Source organism: Culicoides brevitarsis, chromosome 2 (assembly GCF_036172545.1).
Source record: "Culicoides brevitarsis isolate CSIRO-B50_1 chromosome 2, AGI_CSIRO_Cbre_v1, whole genome shotgun sequence".
NCBI lineage: Eukaryota > Metazoa > Arthropoda > Insecta > Diptera > Ceratopogonidae > Culicoides > Culicoides brevitarsis.
Genome location: NC_087086.1, coordinates 27,656,694 through 27,672,118, shown reverse-complemented (window position 1 = coordinate 27,672,118; position 15,425 = coordinate 27,656,694).

Here is a 15,425-nt window from a genome sequence, read left to right as displayed (position 1 = left end):
CAAAATGTTTAGAAATTTATGGTAATAATGGATTTTGTGTTTATTTGATTTGGTCGCACCAGCAGCAACGGTGTGACGGTATTATTGTTTGAAATATTTTTTAAGTGTCGATTCATTCATGGGAGAAGATTAAAAATTATTTTAATGAACTGACGAATCATCCCAAAAATTGTCAATGGATGAAAAATGTTAACAGAGCTTAATCGTGGATGGTCACGTGGTTAAGTATTTTTGAATTTTTAAAAATAAAACTCAAAGTTTAAATTTAATTTAAAAAAATCTTTAGAATTCATATGGACTCGTTTGGAAACTCAGAGGTAAGTAATCTTAAGTTGTTTAAATTTTAAGTCATGGAAGTACCATAAAAAAAAATAGGACTTAATTTTTCGTTCACTAAGAATTTGAAAGAATTGCAGTAAAATTTTTAGGGAAATTGCTTACCAAATAAGAAAATTGGTCTCTATCTTATTCTTCTGTATTCGAAGACCTGAATTTTTTTTTAAATAAAGAAATTATTTTGGAAATTGTAAAGGTAAGGTAATAAAAGGCGGCAGAGACCTTTTGGGAAACTTTTATAGTCACAATAAAGGATTTCGGATTTAAAGTTGTATCAAGATTGTTCAAAGTTCCATGAACCCAAATTATGAAAGGAATTTTTGACAGTTAAGAAAATGACAGGTGTCATAATTTTTGCTGAAATTTTAAATATTGAGAAGTTTGAAGTTCATTTTAGGTTAAATGAACCTTCAAAACATAAAATTTCAGCAAAACTTTTGACACCTGTCATTTTCTTAACTGTCAAAATCTCCTTTCAATATTGAGGTTCATAGACCTTCGAACAATCTTGATACAATTTTTATCCTTCAAAATCCTTTCTTGCAACTAAAAAAGCTTCCCAGGAGGTCTCCGCCGCCTTTTATTGCCATACCTTGACAATTTCTAATAATGTACCGCAGCAAATTGAATTCCTCTGTTGTGTACTTATTGTCGTCGTGGCAAAAGACGAAACAGAAAAGAAATGTCCATAAATTACACTTTTCTTACACTTTCATACTTATTATGATAATTCAAAAATATGTAACAATCCGTACATTTATTAACAACATCAACAATGGGGCACTCTGAAGTCTCTCTTTTTTGTGTTCAAAAGGCCACGAAAGAAAAATATCACAAGAAAAACGAGTTGTTGTAATAAAAATAATAATAAACAAATAAATAAAAGAGTTGAAAAAAAAATATTTCAGATAGAAGTTTATAAAATCACATTACTCACATTACTCACGGTATTATCAAATGATATACGAGTGTAATATGGTTTTGTTGTCATAATATACGGTAATTCGTTAAAAAAAGAGTTTAAAAAAACTTGCAAAGGTACGCGACGCAACGTGCGAGGATGATGACCACGCAGTTAATTTAATCCTTTTTGATGAATGATTCCATTGTGTTGCAGAGGTATTTTTGTGCGCGCACCATAGAATATTTTTCTTTCAGGTTCAATAATGAATTGCAGAAAACGTCCTCCGTAAGAGGCACCGATCTGGAACTGAACCTCATTTTAATTGTATATGCGTCGGGGCTTAGAGAATTCCATGCTTTGGTCATTTACATGATTTATGTGACTTATTATTACAATTAAACGTGAAAAATTAAGTGCCCTTTCTAGCAAAATTTACGGCATGATCGTTTTGCACCATAAAAGGAGAGCCAATACCAACATATGGAAAAACACGTGGCAGAATCAAAATATTTGGATTTTTAATAGTTGGGTGCAAAACCACAGCGGAAAGGAACAATTCTTGAAAAGGACATGAAGGGGTTGTCAAAGTGCATGCTGAACATGTGTAAAAAGGCAAAGTTTTGTGCATTGTACACACATGGCATGAAATTTTTTTTTGTAGTGAACAAATTAACACCCTCAGATTTTCAGATGAGAATTGAATTTCGCTGTAATTATGATGGAGTGTGACAATATTTGTGTCATTATTGAAAGCAATGAAATGATGATAGCTTTTGATACGTTTTTATTGCATTTCACGCCTCTGAAAATTTTTTTTTCATGAAATCAGTAAACATATCCCTGACATTTTTATTAAGAATCAGATCAAGTGAGGCCCGTCATAAAGTAAGTAACTTTCAAAGTATCATTTATATGTTTTTTCTAACGATTTCTTGAACTTTTTTTCTATAGTTGAGCTTTATTTAGTCAATCAAAATCAGAAATTTTAATTATCGATCATCAATGGCCTGATGAGTGAAATTCCTGAACAGGAACTGGAAAGAAATTGCTATCAAAAATAAGACTGACCCTCTACAAATGTATGAGGTTACTTTTGTAAGTATCTTTTTTGGCGCACAAAATATGATCTGTGCACATCTCACCAAAAAAAGGAAAAAATAATCTCATTTTTAAAACAAGAAAGGCGAAATTGAAACATTACAAAAAATACAGAGCAGAGCATTATCAATTTTGACCAAGGGAGAAAAATTCAGCAGGATAAACGACATATTGGAACTGGTCGATTTTAGTCCACACGAATACCAGACTTGCTTAAATGCGATCTGGGTACTGTATGATCACAAACCGTATCGACGAGGAAATAGAGGACAAATGCGATCCCCGTGGCGTTCCCTTTGTGTTATCCCACACTTGTTGTCCAGGCAAGCCCAAAGATTCTACAGTCAAAGATCTATGGCTGAATCCCTTAGAAGTAGCTGGAGCTTGCAGAATTGCTGAAAGTTTTGAAAAGCTATGAGTTTGAGTTTCAGAACTTGAAAATGTGTACAAAAAATTAGCTTCCTATTTATTTGTCATAATAAATGTTGTAAATATTGTTCAAAAGCAAGTCTAGCATCGAAAGTCTAGCACCGGAGATTGGCAATCATATGAATTAAGAAGGAATAAAACATTAAGACCAATATCTGCGATATCCTGTCATAAAAAAGGCTCAGTGTGGTGGAAAGGTACAAAGTATTAATCAAATTTATTCCAAATAACTCTAAAAACTATCGAAAGCTCTTAAGCTAGTTAAAAACAATCAAATGTCAAGCATAACGACACTAATGAAGCAATTCCCATCTCTCTAAATAAACAATCAACATTTGGTAGGTACGCAACATTACTTTACTCACCACATTAGCCATCATCATCATCCATTCAGCGCTCACCCGTTCGCTTCTTAAATTACTCCGCACAATAGAAAATCAATAAATTACGATAGAAACTCAACGAAGAAGACATTCTACTACAGAAAACCCGACACTTATAAATCACGTATAGAATTATTTAATAAGAAAAAAGCCGAAAAATAAATCATATTTTTACATAATAAATTATTAATAATATAATTCGTCTTTGTGCCACCACCATACCACCACATCGTCACACAGTTTTTTAGCTTCGGCATAAAGCGAGGCAACGCAGCGCAGAGCCAAATGGGGAAACGACACCTTACACGATTTAAGACGTTTGAATCAAATAATTCATCGATTTTACTGGTTTACGTGTGCGTTGCGTATAAAATGTATTTATTTATGGAGAAAAAATTTGAATATCATTTTAGTTTTTATTTATTGTTATTTATAAGCAACTTTTTTTTCGTGCTTTGCGGTATGTGTGGAGAGGAGGTAAAAAATTGTAAAGTCAGTCGAAGACAGCAGAAAAATAATAATAAATAAAAAATATTATTATATAAATGAAAAATGTTGGATGATCAACCGTGTCGACGTTTATTATTAAAAATTTTTTGTTGTTTTTTTTTAATTTTTTTTCAAGTAATGTCACACCAAAAAATGATTTTTTTTTAAATTTATCTCTCAAGTGCAAGAAAAAAAATTAAAACTCAAAATTTTCATGATTTTTCATAAAAAATCATCACAAATAATGCCGGTAAGTTGTCAATAATTCAAAATTTATTAACAGATTGTCGATTTTCATCGCATTTTTGAGCTAATTGAATAAAATTAGAATCTCGTGAGATTGGCAAAGAAGAAGCCGAAGCAAGAAGCAGGACCGCATTGCATATAAAAATGTTTTATTGCCACATATTTAATGGTATAATCTCAATTAGTTCTACACAAAACGCAAAGAAACTGACTCTCCAGTCGCGTTTAATTTATATTTCGGAAACTTCTTTTGCGATGCAACTTGCAGGACGCAGAGCGAGCAAAAAAGAGATAAATGGTTAAGAATTATTGCATGGCTAATTTTATTGGCAGTTTTTTAACCACATTTGCTTGCTGCTGTTACTTCGTGCTTTGCTCCTGCAGTCGATGTCGATGACGACGACGACTGAGGTGTGAAAACGAAGAGTGTCGAAAGAAAACGCAGCACCAGTCTTAATAATAATAAATCGGAAACTATGTTAATATTCATAATATAAAATTTATTATGCCATAAAATATTATTGTTGACTCGGATCTTTTTTGCTGCATCGCGGAACACTTGCAGATTTTTACATATTTTACGAGCATTTCAGAAAGTAAATGATTAACGGTACCACGTTTGTGGCGAAGGAATGCGATTGACGAGGCAACAGTGGCAGAAAGATGTCTTGTTAACAACTCGTCATCATCTTCGTCATCGGTGATGGGGGAAAATTGATGCAGACAAGAAAACAATGGGCGACAAATTTTCAAGAAGGTATTTTCTTTCTTCCGTCCTTTCTACCCTCTTATATGTCTTATATGGGTTGATGTGTGATGATGATGATTTTGTCCTTTTGTAGCAGTTTTCGTTTAATTTCTGTTGTTTTCAGTGCTCATTGTTTGCGAGTATGGAGAGAGATTTAATTGAATTTAGATAAATTTCTTGTTTGACTTGGTCTTGTTAGTCTCTCGAGTCACGTCGTCGTCGAAGGTCCGTGTTTTTCCGAGCTGTTACACAATTTTTTGGCATGCGGAGAGGTAATGTTACACAAGTAATGTTATGAAGGTTTGTAAGGGAGAGTTGCAGAATAACTAATAGTCAGCAAAGGGAGTGAAGAGACACTTGAAATGTTGTTAAATGGTCAAAAAATTGTCACATGGTCAAAGGCTATAAAAAATTCGTAAAATTTATTGCTTGGTTTGAATTAATTAGAATTGATTTGAAGCTTTAAGAGGTCTTTTTGAAACTATTTGGACATTTTTTTGAAGAAATTAAATCTAAACAAAGTTCGAAGTCTTGATTTTCATTAGAGGATGTGAAAATAGCTTTAGTTTGGTTAGAAAATCCGTTCAAACATTTTAAATTTTTGGAGCTCTATGTCCTTAGATACCTGCTTTGATATATTTGAGCTGTCTAAAACGGTTAAAAGCTCAGTCTGGGTCAATTTGTGATAAATTTATGAATTTAACACAATAACTTCTAGGGTAGGTAGGATCTGGTATGGCTTGAATCGGGATCTCTTAATTATACTTCATATTGAGGAATCGTAAGCTTTTTCTGTAAATGTCGGAGGATAGGTTTTAGCTTTTAACCTCTTATCCCAAACAGGTGCCCTCAAAGTTCACTCAACTCTTCCAGAAGGTCTCAAAAGGTTTCTAAAAGGTTTCAGCAGATCCTAAGCCTGGATAGAGTTAGAAAAGTTTTTCATGATTTCGAATCTCGAACCGACGACCTTACGCTCATCAGTCAGATATGCTAACAACTGTACTAAACTGACTCTTATTAACTATTGACTACTTTGTTAGTTCCTGGAGTTCAAAGTTGTATCTACGTCTCCACCCCCCCCCCCCTTTTCCCCCTTAACTTTTAGTATTGTTCTGAGAATCTTACGTTCAAAGGAAAGTAGCAGGTATTCATTCCTTTTGGTTGTCGGTCAGGTTTCAGACCCATACAATACATTATGAGTATCCTGTAAAAAATTTTATAACTTATTTTTGTGGTAATTTTTCTTTCCGGAAATAAAAAAAAATGATTAAAATTATTTCTCATATAAAATTAAATATTTTACTTACCTTAAATCTGTCCAAAATTACCCTTTTCACGTTTAGTACAAAAAAATCAATTTTTAACCAAAAACCACGTGACTTATGATTGCAAACGAAACTATAAATTTGAATGAAAATCTCCCTAGTGATGCAAATCATATCGCCAACGATCATCATCACTACGTCCAAAAACCAAAATCCAGGTTCACTGAACAGAACAGAAAATTCAATCAAACAAGAACGCTCCCGCCATACAATCCAATAAAATATTCAACGATCTACGATGAGATAGAGACATAAATCATCATAAAAAAACAAAAATATTTTGTGTGTAAACATGAATGATACAAATAATATAAAAAACACAACAACAACAACAACGAACGATTCTATTCCAATAACAATGACAAAAATATGATAATATAAAAGGTTGTTTGTATTCCACAGCACAGCTCGGTACGACGCTCTATATGTCTATCTATAAAATCATCATCATCATCATCTATGTCATAAAAAAGCACATCTTTCTTTATATCGAACCAATAATCGGATATGAATGAAGCGACACTCGAATCTAGTCACGTTCCCTCGCTGGGAGGAGCTTCAAGTGCTTTAAATTTTCACAAATGGACGAATGAGGGAAGAATTGTGTCTGTGTGTGTTTGTGGATATGTGAATACATACAGAGACACATTGCACGCGAGATAGTGTGTGGGATTGAAAGAAGTAAAGAGAAACATGTGTGAACAACGAACATATGTGTGATACAAATCAGTTACTGCTTGGATTTGTTTCAGTCCGGTCGTGCTTTTTATCATTGTGCGACACGACGACGTTTATTGTTATGAATATCGCATGAAATTGTAAAGAAATTTGGTTTTGGGAGAAAGGTGATACCAAAATTGACGACGGTAAATTAAAGGGTCGAATGAGCTTTAGTGAATTCAAAAAGGCGGAAAAAATGAAAGATATTTAGTGGAAAATTAACAATTAAGTGATCAAAAAGGATAATTTCAAAAAGATATTTTTAACTAATGAAAAGATGAAAATTTAAAAAGAAAGGAAAAAGGAAGGAATTTAATTATTTTGAAGAAATATTAAAAAGCCAGAGTTCCTGGCTGACAAAAAGTGAATATCTCTATGAAAAGTTTAGTTGTGTCGTCCGTTATAAACAAAGATCTTTTCGCGTTGGATACCACAATCAAAGGGATGAAGGTAGGTTTACTTCTTTCAAAGCATTTTTCTTGATAAAAGTCTTGTTTTGAGGTTTTGAGTAAAATAAAAGAAAACGGAATGAAAATCATTGGAAACATATTAAAAGAAAACTCTTAAGGTTTTGTTTGGGGTTTTAAATAGTTTGAATGGATCTTCGTAGTTTTCATGAAATCCTACAAATCGTAAAAGCTGTGTCTTTGTAAAGTTCCTTTAAAAATTTATAAAATTTTGTATGTAACTTAAGTATAGCCATTTCATGTAAATCAATTCGATGGAATAAAACATTATTGTATTGTATTGTATTGTAAATCGGAAAAGTCTCTAAAGAAGTTCTTCGTTAAACGATATTCATTATTTTGTTAAATCTCAATAAAAATTTATTTAAATCTTGCTTCCTTTCTTCACTAAAACTGCTTTTAGAGGCTCTTGTAGTTCAAAAGTTTAGTTGTCGTTAGAAGAGTTTTTCCAAAAATTCTTTCATAAAAGTTTCAAATTGAAAATTACAGTTCTTTAGCTTTAATTTTTGACTTTGAACTTCAATAGAGAGCTTAAACTAAAAGAAATATTTTTTTTGCTAAACTTTCATCCAAAATAAGACGAACCAACAAATAAAAACAATTATTGACAAATTAGTGCTGATTTGAAGCTAAATTTAAGTAAGCATTAAAAATGTTTCAAATGTTCTTCTTTCTAATTTGTTTGAAAATTCCAAGAGCGATATTGAGTATTTAAATATCGAGTAAGTTTTGAGCAATTTTTGAAAAAAAATATGAAAATTTTTGTTTAAATCAAGTTCATAGTATTAATTTTTTACACTATAAAAAATCCATGTCTCGCACGGTGTCTCGCAAACCTTTTTTGCGAGATCGAGTAAATTTTGAGCAATTTTTTAAAAAAAATTCAAAGGAAGCGTCAAAACACAAAATTTCCTAATAAGAACTGGTTTTGACCATTTTTAGAGGTTTTTTTTGATAAAATTGAACAAAATTAACCTTCTTTATGAAAATTTTTGTTGAAATCAAGTTCATAGTATTAATTTTCTTGGTTTTTCAAATTCTGTTTCAAAAATGTTCAATTTTGTAAATAAAAATAATTATCATTGGAATACACATCACTCGATATCAGCATTTCATCCAAAAATAAATGGCATGACATTTATTAGTTAGGCTCAAAGTAGTCGAAAAAACCTAAATTTAAAATTCTAGAATGAGCTAAAGTGTTCTTATGCATTTTCAGTGAGATCGGGTATGTCAAAGAGGAACTTAAATATACACAAATGCACTAAAATATGTCTAAAACCTCAAGAGCTCGTTCCAGAATTTTAAATTTAGGTTTTTTCGACTACTTTAGGCCTAACAAACACAAAACCATCAAAAAATCTCATGTCATTTTTTTCCGATGAAATGCTGATATCGGGTGATGTGAATACCTCTAAGTTGTCAAAAATTTTCTAAAAAAAAATTACATTGTTACTTTTAATATTTTCATCATATTCGAATAAATAATTTATGTACTGATTTATTTTCTCAATTATATATTTGATATTTTTATTTGAAAAAAAAAATTGAATCCTGAGGCAAAATAATTTCAATTAAATTGTCAAAAATTTTTGACAGAATCAATTTCGTTTTGCTCTTTGAGTTAACTTCACTAAATTTTTCTCTATCCATCTTTAAATATAAAAATGATTGAACAAAATTCACTTTTTAAAACATTTAATTCAAAAATCAGCCACTTTATCATCCAAATTCATATTTTGACATAAAAAATCAAAGGTTACCTATTAACTTGATATCTTCTTCAAAATTTATCCACAAAACCCATTCTTATCACTAATAAATTTTTTATTCGATTTTTTTTATGTTTTTTGATTTGTGAGTATAATTTCTTCATTTCTAGTCACTGTGTATCTCGTAGCAAGTAGCTTTTAATACATTTAAATCTCTCTTTTCTTCATTTTTGTGTGAAGAAAAGATAAAAAATCACACATTAACACAATGTAAAAATAACTCACCGCTTCTTTTCTGTGATGTTGTAGCAGGTTCCCCCGAAAACACGAAAAAAAATGAAGATAAATAATATTTTTTCGTAAATAATAATCGATAACAGAAAAATATATTAATAAAATAATAAAAAAAAAATAAATGAAAAAAGAAAGAGAATTTACGTTCACACAACAACAGCAACATCGCATATTGTATCTCAAGGAGAGAGAGATGAGAGAAAAGAAAACAAAGTTAATAAGAAACGACTGAAATTTATGTGTATTTTATGATAATCTTCCATTTCTTTAATATCGAATAAATCATCAAAATTCTTTACGGTGTTGAATTATATTGAGAAATGAAATTTTTTTTTTGTTCAGAAAACCCTTTAACAAAATATAATTTATTTATTTTTATCTTTCGTTTTTGGCCACAGAGCTTCTTAATTTTTTTTTTCTTAACAAGTACCGTTTTACTCGCCTCCAAATGTAAATTTTTAAGTAAAATAGGCAAAAATGGAAACACCGACGGAAATTTTCTGCCCAAAATCCAGTTCAAGTAGCGCTTGAACCATTTTTATCTCTCTTCTGATATCATAATTTATGCCTGATTTACTACCCAAATCGATCGTTTAAGATTTTTATTTCAAATATTTTTGTTTTTACTTTTTTTTTTGTATTAATTTTATTACCAAACTATAACAAAGTTGTGTTGCTTATCTTGATGAATTGTTAACTTCTTTTATGTGTTTCTTTTATTTTTTTAAAGTTAAAAAAGGAACCTGTTCAGTTTCTTAAAAAAAAAAAATAAATACCAACAAGATGTAATAAGATGAGAACCGGTGTTCCAAAAATACCTACAAGAAATTTAAAAAAAAAAGTAATTTAAGTGATAAGGAAAAAAAAGTTTAACGTAAAAAAGGAGGAGAAATTATTTCTTTATTTTACGTCAGGAAATGATGTCAAGGACATCCGAAAAAATGTTTCGGTAAATGAGAAAAGTAAATAAATAAATTAAGACATTAAAAAAGTTAATCTGCTGATCGGCTTTTTATTTATAAAAAAGCTACAATGTAAGATTTTATTTTGTTTTAAGCTATTTTTTTGTGAATTGAATTGAAATTGGATTAAATATTTTTTTTTTTAAACTGGTTCATTAATTCGCAACATTTTTGCTGCTTTTGTGTATTGCGTTAACTAGAAATCGACGTGAGATTTTAAATTATATTTTGTGGAAAGTTAAGAGAATTTATTGTTTAAATGTCTGTCTGTCTTGTTCTATAAAAAAATATTAATTTAATTAATTAATTAAAAATAAAAATAAAGAAAATATTAAATCAAAGTGCAAAAATTTCACGTTTTATTGAAAAATTTAAAAAAAATAATCAAATTTTAATGACTTAATATTTTATTGACTTAAGAAATTAATTTATTTTTTTTTTAATTTTACGATAAACTATTATTTTTTAAAAAACTTCAATTTTATAAAATAAAAAAATAAATTAAATAATAATAAAATAACATATTTTATTCAAATTTTCAACAAAATTAATTAATTTTTAATAATATCCTTAATGAATTATTTAATTTATAATTATTTTTTTATTTTTTGAAATGCATATTATGTCATGAAAAATTCAAGTAAAAAAAATTTTAAAAAATTATAAAAAAAATTTAAAAAAATATTTTTTTATATTTATCAAAATTTAATAAAAAAAATGTTTATTTTTAATTATATTTTTATACCTAAAAATAAATAAATTTGACTTGAAAATTTTTCTGAAAATAGTTTATTTTTTCGCTGATCATAAAAAAAAATCAATAGAAAAATCCATTAAAATTTCTATAATTTAACAAGCCTTAAAAATTAAAGAAATCGATCAAATTTTAAAGAATTTAAAAAAATTAATTAAAAAAACAATTTTTCGCCAATAAATCGAACGCAAAATCCGCTCATTTCATCGCATCATCAACATCGCAGTCATTTAATACATTTTAACATTATTATTATTATTTTTCACACACACACACAACACACTCGAGAAGAGAACGTCCAAGAGTTGCGTTGCTTGTGTACCAATGAATGTTAATGTGAATGTGATGTAACCCGTAGGTGGTCTAATAACAAATATCCAACAAATATTGCTTACCTTGCCGAATATAATCCTTTTGAAACACACAAAAATAGACTTTTTTCGTGGTTCATTTGTTTCAACTCTTCTTTTTTTGTTTTCTTCTCATTTTTATTTAAGTCGTAGCTAATCATAGTCGATGCCAGAGTTCAAAGGCATCAAACGCCTGAGAAACCTCCTCTAATGACTTTTACACACAAAAAGACTTGAATTTTTAACGCAAACATGTTTCTCGGCCCTTCCAATTATTATTTTACTTTATTCGGTAGCCCTTGTTTGTCTCAGTTTTTTCTTCTCTCTCATCGTTCTAAAAATAAAAATGAAAAAAATAAAAATAAATGAGTGAACTGAGATGCACACAGCTACCGGTTAAAACGATTGTCATGTTTAACAATTTTTGTATGTAAATTCGCGTAACAGGAAACGTAAAAAAAAGTGGCAAAAATGCTTGTTTTGCAGTTTCTTGTTAATGAAACGACATGTAACTGATTCATTCAGTTTTAAAAAAAAATTGCCTCAGGATTGAAACCCTTAAAAATCGAAATCTGCATAAAATTCCCATAAATTCGTCCAAGTGACTTTTATTAACTTCCACAAATAAACATTCCACAAACAAAAATATTTTTTTGATAAACATTTTTATTATTAATTTTGACAACTAATTTACATTTGTAACACACAAAAGTGCGGAACAAAGGAATTAGGCGTGTTAAGTACAAAGCGACAAACCAACAAAACACTTACCGACTTCAAAAAAAAAAACAGGAGATAAAGGTACTCGAAAAAAAAAGTCAAAAAGTGACGACGATACAAAATATGAAGTGAAGCAGATGTTTCTAATAATTTTACAACGACAAAATAATAATCCCTGCTCTTTTGAACGCATTACCACAGTATACATCATTATTATTTGTTGCGCCGTAGACAGGCAGGCAGGCATGAAAAACAACCATAAAACACAGAGAAAATACCTCTAGTCACTATAAAATACTTTGAAAGAGGGCTCGTAAAAATCACTGCATGTCACTTTTAATATTAATGTTCATTTTTGCACGCTGCACTTTTTTTCTCCTCGGTACTTTTACAAATTTATGCTGACTCCGCGCCATTTTGTAATAATCTGTCATCTCTAAACAATGGGTGGAAACGTCTCGTACACTCGTTTTGGCGTGCATTCAAATGATTGATGATGACAATGAATTTGTAGCAAAACGACCAGAAAGTAAAATTCAGTTGCTTGTCGAAAAAACAAGGGAAAAACAAAAGATTTCGAATTAAGAGGCGAACCTTGTTTATTTTTCGAATTATTATAATTTTTCATTGGATTCCGAGTTCGGTATTTTTCTTTGACTCTGTTGTTTGCTTAGATGCAGTGTTAAGGCATGCGTGAAGCGTTTGTGAGGCCGTTTAAGGAGTTAATCTGGCACTTATTAATTATCGCTCCGATGTTATTGACACGGGCAAACAAAATTTAACAACTTAACAACAAACAAACGGTGGGATGATAAATATTAAAACACAACTGTGGAATGCGCTGCGATATTTTTCGAGGTATGAACAATTTAAAAGGGGTGTGGATCATTTTTTTTTAAAGGTTTTATGTCGGTTTTATGATTTTTTTAGAGGTATTTAAAATATTTAAAGCGAAAAATTTAACTTATGAGTTAAATTTTTATTTAACTTATTTAATTTTATTTAAATTAATATTTTTTATTTTTAAATTTAATTTGTTTATTTTTATTTAACTTAAAAAAAATTAATTTCAGGACATCTTATAATTTTTTTAAGTTCAATTTTTTGATTAAAAAGCTAATTTGTGTGATTAATTTTAGTAAAAAAAGATCTAAAGTTCAATTAAATATTAAAAAAATAGATTTACTACTATTTTTTATCTAAATTTCTTCGATATTTATTAAAAATAATTCTAAGATCCTTAAATTTATAATTTTTGGTACAAAGTAGATAAAACTTTTAAAAAATTTCCTAAAATAATATTTAAATTAAACTTTAATTTAGTGAATAAAAATTAATAAATTATTAGTTTTAATTAATTAATAATTATTTTATTAATTAATTTAATTTATTAATTAATTTCATTTATTAATTATTTAATTAAATAAAAAATGGCTTTACCATCTACATTTATTTCAATTTTGTTTTAATTAAAGACTTCCTAAAATTCTATTGAATATAATAAAATTAATTTTTTTTCCTATTTAATAACATATTAAAATTAATTCAGATAATTAATTTAATAAAAATTAATAAATTATTTTATAATTAATTAATTATTTAATTTATTTATTGTTTAATTAATTTAATAAAAATGGCTCAAAATTTATTTCGATTTTGTTTTAATAAATTAGTATTTAAATGATTTTTTTTTAAATTAAAATCAAATTTTTCAAAAATATTTTCAACATTAAAAAATAAATCGAACAAAAATAATTTTAAAATCTTTTAATTTTTAATTCGTTAAAAAAAACTATTTTTCAGAAGATTCAAAAAAACATTTATTGTATCGGCCTTAAATGATTTTTTTAAAATTAAAATAAAATTTTTCAAAAATATTTTCAACATTAAAAAATAAATCGAACAAAAATAATTTTTAAATCTTTTAATTTTTAATTATTATTTTCGAGTATGTTTAAATTTAAGAATTAATTTAAAGTTCTTAAAAAATGATAAAAATCTGAATTTTTCTCAAAATTAATTAAAATATTATTAAAATAAAATTCGTACAATATTTCATCGCTATAAAAACCAATTTTTTACATTGTAAATTGATTTCTCATGTAAAAAAACTAAAAATTCACATCAAAGCGGCCAAAATCAATCCAATATTTGAATACATTGAATAACGGCGTCGTACCATATAACTCTACGAAAAATTACCATAAATCATATTTTTTATTGAGTCTAAACAAAAATTTCTCACTTGTCCTATTTCCAAGATGTTTCTCTCAAAACAAAATATTTTTTTCCCAAAAAAAAAAAATTAAAAATATTTCACGAGAACAAAAATCTCAAAGAATAAAACTGACCATCTGATAAAGCGACAAGAGTCGTAATATTTAAAAGTTTATGGTCCATCGTCGTTTATGTATCTGTTTCCTCCTCGAATGTTTTTACGTGCGTTTTACGTAACTGCGACGAGAGAGAGAGCGAGAACTAAAACAAACGAAATAAATGCATAAAATGGACATAAACCTGAAATAATAACAATAAAAATAGACATAAAAGTAATAAAAAAAAATTCAATTTCAAGTTTCAAGACGACTGATCGGGCACCGGGATGAGATGCATTCAAATGACGGACTCTTCTTAGCACTGGATGGCGCCTTATTTGATGAGTCAATTTTATTTGTTTATTATTCAATAGAAATTTTGTAGGTTTTATTTGAAAAAAATTCTCTCACACGAATTTTTTCTATTTTTTTTTTTAATTTTGTCAAGTCAGATTTACAATTTTTTTTATTAACTTTGAATGACTTTTCGAAAGTAAAACTTATTGTTTATGTCCCCGATTATTAGTGTGAAGCAGACAAAAGGCCCGATTTTTCAATTCAAAAGTCATAAATAACGTAAGAGAGGGTCCGCACTCGCTAGAACATTGGCTTAGCCCACAAAATAGACTTAAATATGGATTTTATGAAAGGGACAGTAAACTTTGAGCACAAAAGGACATTCATCTGTCTGTCCAGTCCACTTAAAAATCTTTTGTGTGTTAAAGCGTTTTGTATCTTTTTTTTTGCACCTTTTACAACAAATAATGCAATAAATATTTTTTTTGTTGTTGACTTGGATGACTCGTGCTTCAAATGTTTTTGTTTTTTTTTCTTCTTTGATTTCCTAGAGAAACTTTTTTTTTTTAATGTGGATTTCATAATTTATTGTTCGTCTCAAGATGTTTTTTTTTTTGCTTTTCGGATCAGATGTTTTTTAGTTGAATTAAAGTTGAAAAAGAATTATGAAACGAATTTTGTAATAAATTTTGGTGGAACAAGTACTTTCTCAGTCTTAAGACTTCTAAAAAAATAATTTTAAAAAAAAATTAAAAAAAGTTTTAAAACTTTTTTGAATGAATTGGTGAATGGAAAATTTTATGACGAAAAATTCATGTTTCGGAGTAGAAAAAAATTTGCGATTTGAAATAAATTTAATAAACAAAATTTTAAAAA